The 14,919-nt window shown below is 40.1% G+C and overlaps 1 long non-coding RNA gene across 1 annotated transcript; it reads left to right on the top strand.

Moving 5' to 3' along the window:
• Positions 1–182: 182 nt before the first annotated feature.
• LOC310705718 lies at positions 183–6,071 on the top strand. Its single transcript, XR_014525462.1, has 2 exons — positions 183–740; positions 5,037–6,071. It is a non-coding gene; the product is annotated as an uncharacterized lncRNA (long non-coding RNA).
• The last annotated feature ends 8,848 nt before the right edge of the window (positions 6,072–14,919 follow it).

A 14,919-nucleotide genomic window follows, 5' to 3' on the forward strand; every position in this document is an offset into this window, starting at 1 on the left:
TATTCAGCGAGGGAGCGGGGCACGTCGTGTTTTTAGATACGCCCACCGCGACGCACGCCTCGGTGAAGGGGCGGGGCGGTGGCAAAGGTGCCGCCCTCTCGGGCCTCTGCGCGCGGCCGCAGCATGCTTATGAATACTCATGAAGTGGGCGGGGGGCGCCACGCACCTCTCTTCGGACGCCCTTTCCCGCTTCCTTCAGTTTGGTCTGGAGGGACTCGGAGGTGGAAGGGGTGCTTGAGGTGGCGGGTGGGGCGTCGTCGGCAAAAGGCTCCGTCCCTTGGGAGCCATTTAGCCCACAGGCCGAAGCCGCGCATGACGTCAGCTGCCTTTTCCCTCAGTGGCAGATGGCCCAGGCGAGCCCCGTGGGCCGAGATGCGAGGGGAGCCCTTGGCTGACCAGTGCCGTGAGGAAGCCGCGACTTCCTTCGTGTTATTATCTCACTTACCCTACGTAAGAGGTGGATGAGCTCTAAAACAGTAATTTTTTTAGGAAAAATGGAGAAGCAAAACAGGCGCACATCCCTCCCCCTTTCCAGTATTTTTAACTTTCGGCTTCAGTTATTGGGAAGAAAGCAGCCTCGGGTGGCGATCAGCAGTACCGGACTGTTGGTTGTGACTTTGCCATTCTTTATTCGGATCGTGTTGCTCATTGGCAAGCAAGACCACTGAAAACGGCAGAAGGATTGCGGCCCATCTCTCCTCAAAATGCTACTTATCCTTTATACAGTAGTTCGATAACAGGTAGTTAAAGGGCTGGGGAGCTATACATAAAATTTTAGGAGCTTAACTGAGAACAGTCATACATACTAGTTTCTGCTTTTGATTGGGATTTTTAAAATTTTAACGTATTTGTATCTTGGCCTTCCCCTATAAAAACTTTGTTAGAGAAAGGTTACAAACATAAGAGTGAGCGAAAACAAAGCATGGGAAACATTTACTTTCCACTGAATCCTACAGAAGTGAGCACCACCTCCTTAATCTGTGCTCATATGAGAAAATAGGCTGTTGCCCATAAAAGCTCAATCAGAACTAGTTCTTAGCAGAGATGTGTAAACTACAAACATTTGGTAGACGTGAATAGGGATCTACCTACTTATATAAACATTTAGTTCTTCGTTTGCAGGGTCAACAAACTGTTGCTTACCTTGAGCCTTCAGGCATAAATTGGGTAGATTAATAAATAAATTATCCATCTATTTTCCTTTCACAATGGCTGGAGTTTCGTAAACGTTGGGACTTTAGAGTATATATTATTAGGCTTGAGCTGCTGTGCCCAGCTGTCTATTCCCATTAAAACCAATGCAACTGTGTTGGATGTTAAAGGCTGTGGGCTAGCAATCAGGCAACCTTTTCAAAATAAAATTGATAACAAAACTTGTATGTTATTTATTAAGAAATCTAAACATTTGTAAAAGAAAAAAATACTGCTGCACCTTCAAGACTAGACGACTTATTGCGGCACAAGCTGTCCATAAGACTCTTTCATCAGATAGAAAAATTAGTGCCAAACATTTTACTACTTGGGTTGGAATAGGCCAGATACCTTACAATGAGTCTAGCAGTGTTCATGCTTGCACATGAGCAAACTTTAAGGGAACAGATAAATATTTAAACAGGCAGAATTAGAGAATTGCATCCAATGATAGCTTCCGGTAGCAAATACGCTTCCTGTGTTAGGCAAGGCACTTGGGTTTTACTCACAATTTTTACCCAGCGCAGCCCTTTGGGTCTCCCAAAATCTGCTCCTGGTGGTTGGGAGACCCTCTGGAGCAGAAGGGGATTTGATAAGACAGAGGTCAGCAACCTTTTTCAGCCGTGGTCCACCATCCCTCAGACCATGTGGTGGGCTGGACTGTATTTTGGGGAAAAAAATGAATGAATTCCTATGCCCCACAAATAACCCAGAGATGCATTTTAAATAAAAGCACACATTCTACTCATGTAAAAACACACTGATTCCCGGACCTTCCAGGGGCCGGATTGAGAAGGTGATTGGGCCACACCTGGCCCCCGGGCCTCAGGTTGCCTACCCCTGCGATAAGGCATAAACAGAAGGTTGAAGGTTGCAATTGGTAGTTAGAATTAGTGAAAATAGAGTTCATCTCCTTGCATCAGTTGAACCGTTTTATTATCACAAAGCCACTATCGGAAACAACCAATAGTATTTTTCCACAAATTATTGTTGAGTATTTATTTACTGTTTTATATGTTCAAGGGCATTACCCCCCAAAAGTAAGCAGATATTGCAAACTTTGTGATAAATGAAAATTTATAAATGTGTACATGGGAGTAACCGTTGTTAGCTAACCATCTTTAGACTAAGGTAGGCAAAACCAGCTGGGTCTTTAGACTCAAGGAAAATTCCAGTATGGCATCAGCAACCAGGATATAACAATAATTCTATTTGTAATGTTTCTAGGTATCTCACAGTGTTGTAAAGTATTAGAGCAGGTAGCATTTCTACAACAGAAAAAAGTAAGGACATAAAATAAAAACATAGCCACTTTTAAAATAACTCCCTGTTGGCTTAACTCCCAGCCACCAAATGCCCGTCCAAATGAAAAAGGGCTGGCATTGCTTTTGGAAAATGCTTGAGCTTTGGCAAAACTCCAAAAGAGAGGAGAAGCAGTTGCTGTGATTGCCTCTCCAGGTGTCCTTGACCTTCATAGGTTTTGTACAGCTGATATTGCAATAAAGGCCATCTTAGTAGGTCTGAATGATCAAGTAAAAAAGAAAGAAAGAAAGCGAAAGAATTAAGTGCAGTTTCTACTTAGCTAATGGTTGCAAATTTTCGCATTTAAGTCCTGTTTTAAAGCTTTTGAGGCTTCCTGAACTCTTGGGATATAAATATAAAGTGCTGTACAACCAAATATCTACTGGGAGTAGATACAGTGATCTCAACTGGTCTACTATGAGTAAGACTTAGTTGGATGTCACCCATAATAAGTCACACATTTCCTCTATTTCAAGTCTATTGGTCACTGTCATGCTTAACAGGTGGTGCTAACAGCTGCTGTTCACCAACGCCACCTTGGTCATACATAATGTGCATAGTAAATACTTGCAATACCTTCTTCCAAATGCAGAAGGAAACCACCGTGTCTTTTGATGAGGGCCGGGGAGAAAATAGTTGCACCAAAAACATTGTGAAACTGATCCAGTGTCATAACCCCACCACCACAAAAAAAAGTATTTTGTTAAGTTATACTGCTAATTAGTTAACACATTTTCTTAGGGATAAGTTCCCTTTAACTCAATTGTTAAACCTCTGACTCCCCTACAAATTATAGCAAACCCCCTCCCCCCAAAAAAAACAAATTATAGCATGGGGCACCTTTTAAGCCTTTGGGTTTGCATTTTTGCAATACATTCCTTTTTTAAAAAAAGAGTAAGAAAATAAAGTGTAAAAAAGGGTTTCCCATAGTATTTCAGGTTTAAAAACAGGGTTGCATGGAATGGTGCATTGTGTATTTTATACTTTTTTTAAAGTCTTCAATCACTGCCCTTTGTTTGGAAGGTATTTAACTCTGCACTTCTCAAGTGAACAGTTGAAAGGACAGTCTGTAAAAGAATTTTCCTTTAGATATTCAGTGGCTGTCCATTATATGTTACTTCTTCTGCTTGGGATTCTTTTCTCTAAGCATGTCTGCCTACTTCTCCGTGTTCTGGTAGTAACACAAATGACTAAGGATTTAGCTGAAAGTACTAGGGGAAACTGTTTCCCACTGTAATTCTGGTTCTATTCTGGAGAACAAGCTCCTGTCTTGTCTGGTAGAGCAGTCAGAATAACACATTTTTAACTAAAGCACGAAAGAGCCAAGTGTGAATAATGGGGTTACTATGTAGTCATGACAGCAGAATGCTGACATGATACTCAAGAGAGCAATGGACATGGGGCCAGAGTTTCACTAGAAATCATGTCACTTACTGGTTAATTACTGAAGGATTCCCATGAAGGAAGGGAGAAAGAAAAGGAAGGATTAAGAGACAGTTGATCAGCAAACTTCAGTTTCCAAGGAAGAGAAAGGAAGTTTGCAGCAAGGCAGAGAAAGATTTAGACTGCGTAAATGATTTAAAGAGAAGGAAACAATTGTTAGCCATTTATTCTGTCTGAATCTCAGGAAGGAGGCTGTTTCAGGGAGGCGAGGATGAACATAGCATGTGGTTTACTGCCATTTAACAACAAAACATCATGATGAAGAATTGAAACAACCCATTTCAAAGTGAGTGATGTGTATTATAAATGATCAGCCTCATTCTGAGCCAGCACAGTTTTGATTGGATTAAAAAACTGTGTGACAATCGCCTTCCTGTCATGCAATAAACATAATGGCTGCAAGGTCCACATTTTAAATTGGGCCAGATTAAAGCTGGTAGGAGTCCTAGGGTACAAATTAAATGGAAGTCCTTGTGACATACAACAACAACAAAACTTCATTTGCAGTAGAGAAATATACTGGAACACTGGATCTAGATCAGAGATGGGGAAGCTGTGCCTCCCCAGATATTGCTGGGCTACAGCTCTCATCACCCCTGATGGCTGGTCATACTAGTTGGGGCTGAAGAGAGTGAAAGGGTCAAACTTGGAGGGTCACAAGCTCCCCAGTCCTGGATAAAGAGCTTTATTCTGCTTCCAGTTTCCTCCTAGCTGAACACCAGCTCAAAGCCTCTTCACCAGCTGCGTTTAAAAAAAAATCACTGAAAAATGCTGTAATGAAAAGAAAACCATTTTATGGCGGATTCTTTCCCTCATATTCATTCTCTCTCTCTCTCTAATTTTTTTCTGTTTTACAATTTCAAATACTCACTTTACATCCTTAAAATATAAACGATTCTTTCACTCGTCTGGGCTATGGCATTGCTATGCTTAATTCTGCTAGAAGGTATTCTATGGATAGAGGAACAGCAGCTTTTCTAGGGCCCATAAAGAGCCAGAGAAAGGTTTGCTGCATGGTTGCCTTGGTATGCGCTACAAAGTGCTTAATCTAGCCCTTAAATTGTCTAAATTGAGGGTCATTTGGGCAATCTTTTTTGCAGGCTTCTTGATTACAAAGGAACTTTTCCCTACGCCATGTGAACTTCCTTTCTTCCTGTTCCTTTGATCTTCTTCAGGGCTGAAGAGGAGAGTGAGCACTTCCAGATGAACAGTGGGCTTTGTTTCCTTAAGGTTACATTTAGGAAAGTTTGAAAGTTGCTTCCTGGATTGAGGGAAACTCGTTGCGGCACAGCTTTAGGAAAGTTGGGCCCAATTTTTAGATATACATCGCATACACCGCAACATACTGGCAGCATAATGGCTTTGCTCCTACACAATAGGGGAGCAAAGATATACTGCAATAACTCCCTATTAGCCATAATCATTCTTATTCTGGAAATCCACTGATTTCATTCTACCGGGGGGGGGGGGCACCACCCCAAGACCCTGTCCAGGAAGCTGACAAGAAATATTTACTGGTATTTTTCCTGTGGATCCCGTGATAATAGTTGTAACATGTTGAGTGGGCAATTTAATGGTCACATAACGCTTATGGCAGGCCTTTGGAACTATGGGAATTCTGATCACAAAAAGGGCCTTCCTTCCCTTTCCCTTTTGGTGTTGTGTGTTTTAGATTGTAAACCTGTGGGCAGGGACTGTCTTGTTTTAACTGAATGTATGTAAGCGCTCTAGGAAAGCCTTTTTGGCTGAAGCTTGGGCACAAATGCTTAAAACAAATTAAAAGGGGCCTCTGCTCCGCAAAGTTTTCCTCTATAGTCACTTTCTCAGTCAAGCTGTTAAAATAACAAGAAAGATGTGTAAGTTAACTGTCTTGCTGGTCTGATACAATGTAACTCAAACAAAGAGCACTTTGTCAGGTCAATACTAATATTTTCTGGCTGTTACAATTCTGCGCACTAACAGAAATACGTATAGGGAACATGCTTGGCTTTTCCTTAGAAGTCAATGGATGAGTATAATAATGATTTTAATTGAACTGGAACTGTAATAAATGGGTTTTTACAAGTTTGTAAATAAAAATGGAGACATGTTCCCATCCTGTATGACATTAAAAAATTCTCTTTCCTTTGGCTTAATTCTTTTGTGGGTGAAATGTTTTGGTTTGAACTGTTTAATTTGTCTTCTATAATTTTACTTATTTCATTCATTAATTTATGTACCACTTGATTGAAGGGGAAAAAAACCTCAAAACTGTTTACAAAAAGAATAAAACAATGACATTATCAGCAAAAATAGTTTACAATTATTTAAAACATTCAGAAAATGATTAAAACCAACAAGTTGAAAACAGGTAAAAACACATGTCAGTATTTTGCATATATGGATAGGTTTGCCTAAACAAAAATGCATAAATTGTATTATTCTTTTGCAACATACCATGTGTCCATATGATGAAGGGTGTGCAAGAGTGCTTGTGAATGAAAAAATAAAAAATAAAGTCATCCTCAAATATTTGAAGGGCTGTCACATAGATTATGGGAAACAGGGTTTTCTGTTGCTTCAGAGGGTAGGCTTCAAATTGCCAGAAAAGTGTTATTAGAGTAACTTAGTATGAGTTGTTTGTCAGTGAAGCAGACTCTTGGAGAGACTCTTTTTTGTTAAACATTTTAAAGCTGAACTGGGATGGCCACTTATGGCATACTGGAGTAGTGGGGGATTTCCTGCAGTGATAGAGGGTTGGGCTGGATCAGGCAGGCATAGGCAAACTCGACCCTCCAGATGTTTTGGGACTACAACTCCCATCATCCCTAGCTAACAGGACCAGTAGTCAGGGATGATTGGAATTGTAGTCTCAAAACATCTGGAGGGTTGAGTTTGCCTATGCCTGGGCTAGATGAGCTTCAAGAGCCTTCCCTCTCTTATTCTAAACCTATGAGAATCATTTATACTGACACCATTGGTACATGAAATGCCAGTGGCTGCTTTTTTCATGCCTGGAAGACACAATTTCCCCTGCCACAAACCTGCACCAAAACCAGTTACTGTAGATAATGCATCCTGAGCCCATCTCATAATCCTCTTTCGCTATGCTGCACAGGAAATACCATATACAGTACACACTCCATCTCAACCAAGTAATGCTCCAATGTTCTGTTGAATTCCTTCATGCTTTAGGAAAACCCTTGCATTGGAGTTAAAAGCATTTCCCACTAGAAATATTTTTCTGCTTGAGACTCTGTTGAAATGTGTGATGGATGCCTGTATTCGTTTTGATGGGAAAAGCTTAACAGTATGTAAATTATTTTTGACAAACACTTTATTTACACAGTCACTAATGTTCTATTAGTGTGGAAGTGATGTAATTAATTTTTATGTTATCTATGTAAAACTGTCCATTAGGTTCAGGAACCTAATTATGTTGGGAATTATGTTTGGTCTTGATAAATGTTCTCGAAAGAACAAAGAACAGAATCTTAAGACCAGAGTTCTCATGCATTACAGTGCCCGGTAAGGTGAACTGGGAAAGCTAAAATTTCAACTCTGAATTCACAAAGCAGCATTGGGGAAGATACTCGTTCAGCCCTGGCACCTCCAAGCAAAGGCCCATTTCTGAAAGGTGTGGCTAGATGGAGCAATGGTCTGCCTTGCTTTCAGTCAGCTTCCTATGATCTACCTCCTGGTCTCTGTTGGCCATAAGTGTGGAACCAGAAGTAGTTTGCTTGCATTTGAAAGATCAAAGTGCCCATTTTTTTGGGGGGGGGGGGAGAGACTATTACGCCCTAAATCCTGAAAGAACTTTCTCTACCCACAGCATCCATGTAAGAAAAACTGGGCTACAACAACCAGGAGAGTAAAGGAAGTAGGCCAAGCCATGCATTCAGTGAAAGTTGTGAGCCGCTTTGAAGCTCTAAGAAAACAAACAAAAGCACATATGATACAAAGAAAGTGATTAAAAAGCTTGATTTAAAATAATTAATGGGTATTACACTTGTCCTTTTGGTTCTGGGGTTGGCAAGTTGTTAAATCTTTTAAAATCTTGAGAATTCCTAATGGACAGGGTTGCAAATGGGTTTTTTATTTGATAAAGCGGGAATAAAGTACGCAGCATACAATATATTTTTATAAAAATGTAATATGTTAACTTACTTGGGTGGCATTTAATATGTAGTAAAGATGTGAATGAAGTACTAGTGTCAGAATAATCAACTCGAGGGGAAATGGTCAGAATGCCTTTATCTATTAATATGATTTTGTAATGGTTGCACAGACAGCACAAATTATCTGAGCAGCTGTGAACTTGGTTTATTTTGTCAACTGTAACCAGTAAGTTCCATAAATATTCCAAAATATCTGGGGTTGGAGTAATAAAAGTCATATTCTGCATGTACTGTCTTGTGCTAATCGCAGCAGAGAATTCAGTTGTATTATACTGCTTCTGTCTCTAGGGTTTATTTCACATAATCCTGCTTTATGAGCAATATAAGTGAAAACAGTCGAACTCTCCCACCCCCCCCCTTTCTGCTATGCTGCTCCTTGTAACTGGAATGTCTCTGCTCATAAAAATAAATGTGCTTCTGCTTCCTGATATATTTTATATATGAGAAGATTGAAACAAGCCCACTCACAGTGTGTAGTGTTTAATATTAAATCATTCTTACTGATAAAATCCTCCTTTTTTGGGAGGAAGGTTTTCTTTAAACACATCCCCCCCTCCAAAAAAATAATGTGCTAGAAGTAGTATTCTTGGTAGTGACTTTGGAGACTACAAGTACTCAGGTGCTCAAAACAATACTTTGATAAATAACCTTGAGCCCCGTTCAATAAAGCTGCAGAATACCTTTCTTATATGCCAAATTTTAACATTACAAACCCATTCCTATTAACCTTGTGCATGGTGTAATGTGGTTTTAAGTGCCTCATGTTTTCACAGAGTTTGAAATAAGAGTGAAAAATATTTCATGAGCCAATGTACACATTCAAGTGTGTCCTTCAAAGGTAGATTTCAGTAAATATGGGTTAATAATAAGCTTCTTCTCCCAGGAGGAAATATAGCTTTAAAAACTTGGTGGGATGAAAGCTGCCTTATCATTTCTTGGTTTAGTTTCTCCTCATTAGCCTGTTATTGACTGTGGTTCCCTTCTTGGGAATATCAAAACACATTTCGCTGCCAGAATTCATTGGCACCAACGACTGAGTCAGAGCCTAATGCTATTACAAGGTCTGCAACAGCTGCAACAGCCATACATCTGCAAGTCATTTGGAAATGGGATAGAAACTATCCATTACATGGAATTGTACCTTATATATTAGTGTATTACCGCTAGCAGTCTTTCAGTGACAATATGAGCGGGCCTCTCCACTTTTCTAATTTAATTATATGCAGTTGAATAAATATCTGATACTTCCAATAGGCAATATATCCTTAATAGTTCCAGTTACAGACTTTGGGTATTGCCCAAGCTTCTGAGAACTTTACAATTTATTATGTAACCCCGGGCATTCTATAAAAGGCGTCACCAAAGGAAATACAGTTTCCTGCAGGTTTTCTTGGGCCAATCCCCTTCTTTGACTGAGAATAGTAAGTCAACTCCTCGCCTCTTCTCTAATTTAGTCCTTCCTTGTGTCACATTCAAGTTGATTCCCAAAGAAATTAATCAAGGCTGTGCGGATTTCAGTCAGTTTAGCTACACAAAAGCCAACATGAACTACAGTGGTACCTTTGGTTAAGTACTTAATTCGTTCCGGAGATCCGTTCTTAACCTAAAACTGTTCTTAACCTGAAGCACCACTTTAGCTAATGGGGCCTCCTGCTGCCGCTGATTTCTGTTCTCATCCTGAAGCAAAGTTCTTAACCCGAGGTACTATTTCTGGGTTAGCAGAGTCTGTAACCTGAAGTGTATGTAACCTGAAGCGTATGTAACCCGAGGTACCACTGTATTAAAATGGAATTATCCTAGTGCTCACTGCTTGTCAGCAAACTTATACAAAAGGGATGCTAGGCAAGGGAGTGAGCTCCCATACAACCCCAATGTTTGGCATGAAGTTTCTCTCTTCTAACCTGAGGAATGAACCAGAAACCCACATTACAATGCAGTTAGTACCACTTCCTATCAAGCAGTTGAGAGGCCATTAAAAAAAGGCATTGTGAGCCAAAATGAGGAAGGGATGGTGACAAGCCGTTCTCTCTCACCCATACTTTCCCTTCGCAGCTGTTTTTCCTGCTAGAAGAAATCAAGAAAACCCAGATTGTAAATTGTCATGATGCTGTACTGTCTGATTCAGCCCATACCATAGTTCAACTGTGTGTCACTTGAAACTCTCCTGCTGCTCTCTGAAGAGCTGCTCCATGCCTGAAAGGGGGCTCCACAACCCTCCACTGCTTGCACTAACTGACTTGCTCCTTGCTGAAGCATTGCATGGTATTAAGAGACAACCTTTTGCTCACAAGTATCTAACAGTTCTGCATCACTGGGACTCTCATGTTTTTGCACAGAATCCTGGCAATAATTACATCTTGGTATAATTCTGAATGATCGATCTCTAAGCCCCACCGTGCTCCCAGAACTATTGTTATCATGGTTCTGGGGGGAATTACTGGGCAACCAGCCCAAGTCAGGAATAGGGAAGCTGTGGCCCTGCAGATTTCATTGGACTCCGCCTTACATCAGCCACAGGCACCATGGCAAATGGTCAGGAATAATGGCGATGTGGCCCCCCCCAAACATCTGGAGGGCCACAGGTTCCCCATCCCTGGCTTAAGTTTATAACATAGCTTCAACCTTTGGGCAGACAAGGGTAGATAGAATTCATTTTCAGACTTCTCTAATCATGTTTTGAATTAAGTGTGTACCATGTTTTGGCAATCTATCCGTTATAGAAAAACTTTAGTTTTAATATTCTCATGAGGTGCAAGCACTGTCTCTGTATAATTACACTAATCTTTAAAAGTCCCAATTACATTTATTGTAATGGGACTAAAGATGTAAGAAAAAGTTTCCTACCTCAAAATAGCTTCTATTTTGTGGGTATGGCAATAGACAACAGATGGGGGGAGAAAAAGGAGTGGAAACCCAGGCAGTCAATTCAACAGCTGCAAAACCATTCCTAATTTCTTTTGTTATTTTGATTAATTTTGAATTAAGTATGAAAATAGGGAAGCTTGTAGTTTTTATCTTAATTACTGCATTTCAATAATGCTCTCACTATCGCTCAAAACATCAGACTGAATCCATCAGCTGCCTATGCAAGATTACAAGACATTTTAAAGTCTACTTCGAACAGAAGGCAATTAAAGTCTGCTTGCAATTGGAAAGTAAGTCTAGGAAATTGTTTTCCTACTCAGTAAGCTTCTTGTGTGCATATAGAGCCCAAATTGCTTGCTTTTACTGGCAATTCATTTTCCTTGGTGTGATATAAAACCAAAGTATACATATATATTTTTTTCTAATCCTAAAACAAGTGGCAAAATGTATGTAATAAAAATGAAAAGTACATTAACATTATGTACGGCTTACTCGAGCAGCAAGGAAGTCCTCTAATAGGACTTTGGACCAATGCATCACTTTAGAAATTAAGCTACATAATTGAAAAATCTAATATGGAGCATTGCATGGGTGGTATTAGAATCCGGGCCATCAAAGTGTGAAGATTTAATGCTTTGGAGATTCCTGGGCATGCAGTGGTGTCACAGAGCTGTAGTAATGTTGGCAGTAAGATTGTCAAGCAGTGCAGCTGTTCAGAAAGCTCTGGAAAGGGACAATCAATCAATGTGATATTTGGACATATCCCATTATTTTCCTCAGTATCTGTTGGCTGGTTTGTTACCTTGGAGTTGAATTTATTGCAGCAACATTGCCTTTCAAAGAATAATAGAATTGTAGAGTTGGAAGGGACCCTGCAGTGCAGGAATATGCAGCTGTCCCATACGGGGATTGAACCTGCGACCTGGGCATTATCAGCACCATGCTCTAGCCGACTGAACTGTTCATGTTAAGGAACATTGTGAATTTTTGACACTTGTGTATTTTGTAGACATAGTACAGTCTTGTTCAGGCAGTAGTGCAGCAGACAGTAGTTTTGCTGAAACACACAAACGTTTAATATAAATGAATATTAATTCATGTTGGTAAACTTCTCTTACATAAAATAGATGAAGAAGGCTGAAAGCAAGTTTGGCCCAGGAGGATTAACAATCACCAGAGGCTACTTTAAATTTCATACACACATGAACATAGTGAGGCATGTCAATTGGGGGAAGGTGGAAATGAAGCTGTGTGTGTTTTCCACTCTGTTTTCTTCTTTAATAACATTCTGTTGTTTTACTTTTAATTAATTAGAACGACATTCATTTTATGTCAAGTTTTCCCCATCTGGTCAATCCTATTTATTTCCCACTGATTTTGATGGAAGATCCAGACACTTTCTTGCTGCTGGCAAGTTTGGATGGAAAATACCAATCTACACAACTTTTAAAGGTATTCATTCTACTGCCCTCCAAGGGAAAAGACCTGCCAAATTTCAGAGAGAGGAACAAAAAGGGTGCCTGTTTTATAGATAGTTTTAAAAGGCACAAAGATACCCAGCCAAACTTCTATTTAAAATGGCATCTATTTTTAGTATAAGTCCAGAACTCCCAACAGGTGCTTACAGAGTGTAAATTTAAAAAAAAACAAAAAAACCAAGGGGATTTTTAAGACTTAAGGACCAATGGTCCAGGAACATTCCTGAGCCTTGGAAGGAAGAAGCTGTACAGCCCTCAGTTTGCTTAATCTTGCTCTTGGAAAACTTCTAATATGAGAAACAAAGGCCGTTACAGATCCCCCTTGTTATTAAGCTCCTCTTGTCCCTCTATGTCCTTGGCCTCTTTAAGGTACAGTGAGATTTTTTAGGCAAAAGAAGGATAGAAATGTTAATAAATGACTTATTTTTGCCCGCTGTGTTGGAGGTTTTGTGGTTGCTTCATCAGACACAGTATTTTGGGCAATTCCCTCTTGCACTCCTTCTAAATCTGCTCTGGAGAGTCCCTCAACCCTCTTGAGCAGATTTGGGGGAGAGATTGCAAGGGGAAGAAGTCGTCTCTAATTAATTGTTTCAACCCAGTTCCAGTGACAAAAGCCTTAGTGTCATCTGATACAACCCACAGCAATAAAATTTGTTTTTAATTATATTTAACATTGGCATGGCTTGCACATCACACTAAGCCATAATTTAATGTGTTGTGAACACGCATTAAAGAGCTGCACAGATCTTTCAGTCTGGACTCTACTTCCTTTTTGTTCTTCTGTGTTTCTGGGAGGACTTCAGATGCTTTCATTTCTGCTTTTAATTAATCATAGCTTGCCACGTTATTCGGACAAAGTACTGCGGTTAATCTGAACTATGGGAAATTTAAAACAAACCAACGTAGTAACTATGGTCTGAAGTTGGCTGATTTGAAAAGAACTATTGTTAATGTTAACCACATTTTATTGGTCCAAATGAAGCAATAAACCAGTGTTAGACAAAACTGGAAGCTTCTGAACTCCTTCTCCCAAATGTGCAGAATTGGAGCATGCAAGCTAATTCCAGTTTTAACAATAGTTTGTACAACGTGGAGCAATGAGACACAAACAAACATGTCCGTTGTTTAAGTTACCTCAGGCATTGGGGGGGGGGCAGGAGAAAGGCAAAGTAGAGATATAAAATTTGAATGCTAAAGGAACACAGCTCTAAAATTATGTTCATCTCTCTCAACACATAATGCATCTTATTCACTTGCTGACACATGAACAGTTGTAGACATATGCAAGTTGGATCCAGAGTTAGCCATGCTTAATGTAGACCTGCTTTTTCATGCAGATGTGGTACATAGCTGTCAACTTTTCCCTTTTCTTGCGAGGAATCCTATTCGGAATAAGGGGATTTCCCTTAAAAAAGGGGGAAAGTTGACAGCTATGATGTGGTATATGTTGTTGCTGTTAACGTTGCTCTCTGGTCTTTGACTGCAATAAAGATTAATTGATTGATTGACCCTCTAAAATCAATTGGACTTCAGTTAGTCACAATCAACTTGTCCCACAAATTTCAACAGGTCTACTCTAAGTTTGAATAAAGCTGCAGTCCTAACCCCACTGAATTCTATGGGATGTATATCAGAGTATGCCTAGTTAGGATTGCAGCCTAAGCCTGGAGTCAGCTCACATATGGCATCTTGTTTGCTTTTAACTAGTAATGAAACACTTCAAATTAGTCCCACTAGGCCAGTTATAGCTACCTAAAGCTATATGTGGCTAGCAGAGTCAACTAGCTAACTTCATATTCATCTTGGTCTACATATTTCTAAACACAAGCAAAAGAAGTTTCATTATATTAATTTTTTAAAAGAAAAAATGAAAGTGGAGTTTTAAAAGAGGTTTTTCAAGGGTTTCCAGAAGTTTAGAGGGTGTTTGCAGGCTTTTTAGATAGTGTTTCAAATATATGCATTTCACATAAATGCACGATTCCTCAGAACACAACTCCCTGCATAAACCGGGAGTTGGCTGTATTGAAAATGCAGTATTATTTGCAGTGGTACCTCTGGATGCGAACGGGATCTGTTCCGGAGCCCCGTTTGCATCCTGAGCAGAACGCAACCTGCGTCTGCGCGTGCACGGGTTGCGATTTGCCGCTTCTTCGCATGCACGGGACGTCATTTTGAGCATCTGCACATGCGCGAGTGGCGAAACCCAGAAGTAACACGTTCTGTTACTTCCGGGTCGCCGCGGAGCGTAACCTGAAAACGCTCAACCTGAAGTGACTTTAACCCAAGGTATGACTGTATTTGAGTTTAGTCTCAATTGATAGGTGATCTGAATGGATTTCATAGGCAGGGATATTTCCGATAATTTAAGCAATGCAAGTGTGCCACTGAGAATACACAGTGGGAGATTATTGTTAGAACTAGAACCTGATTTTGTAACTTCTCAAAGGGGCTCCATGTGTTTAAAAAACTGACAGCCAGCAAAC

The sequence above is a fragment of the Podarcis liolepis genome (genome assembly GCF_965112155.1).
Source record: "Podarcis liolepis genome assembly, chromosome: 4".
NCBI lineage: Eukaryota > Metazoa > Chordata > Lepidosauria > Squamata > Lacertidae > Podarcis > Podarcis liolepis.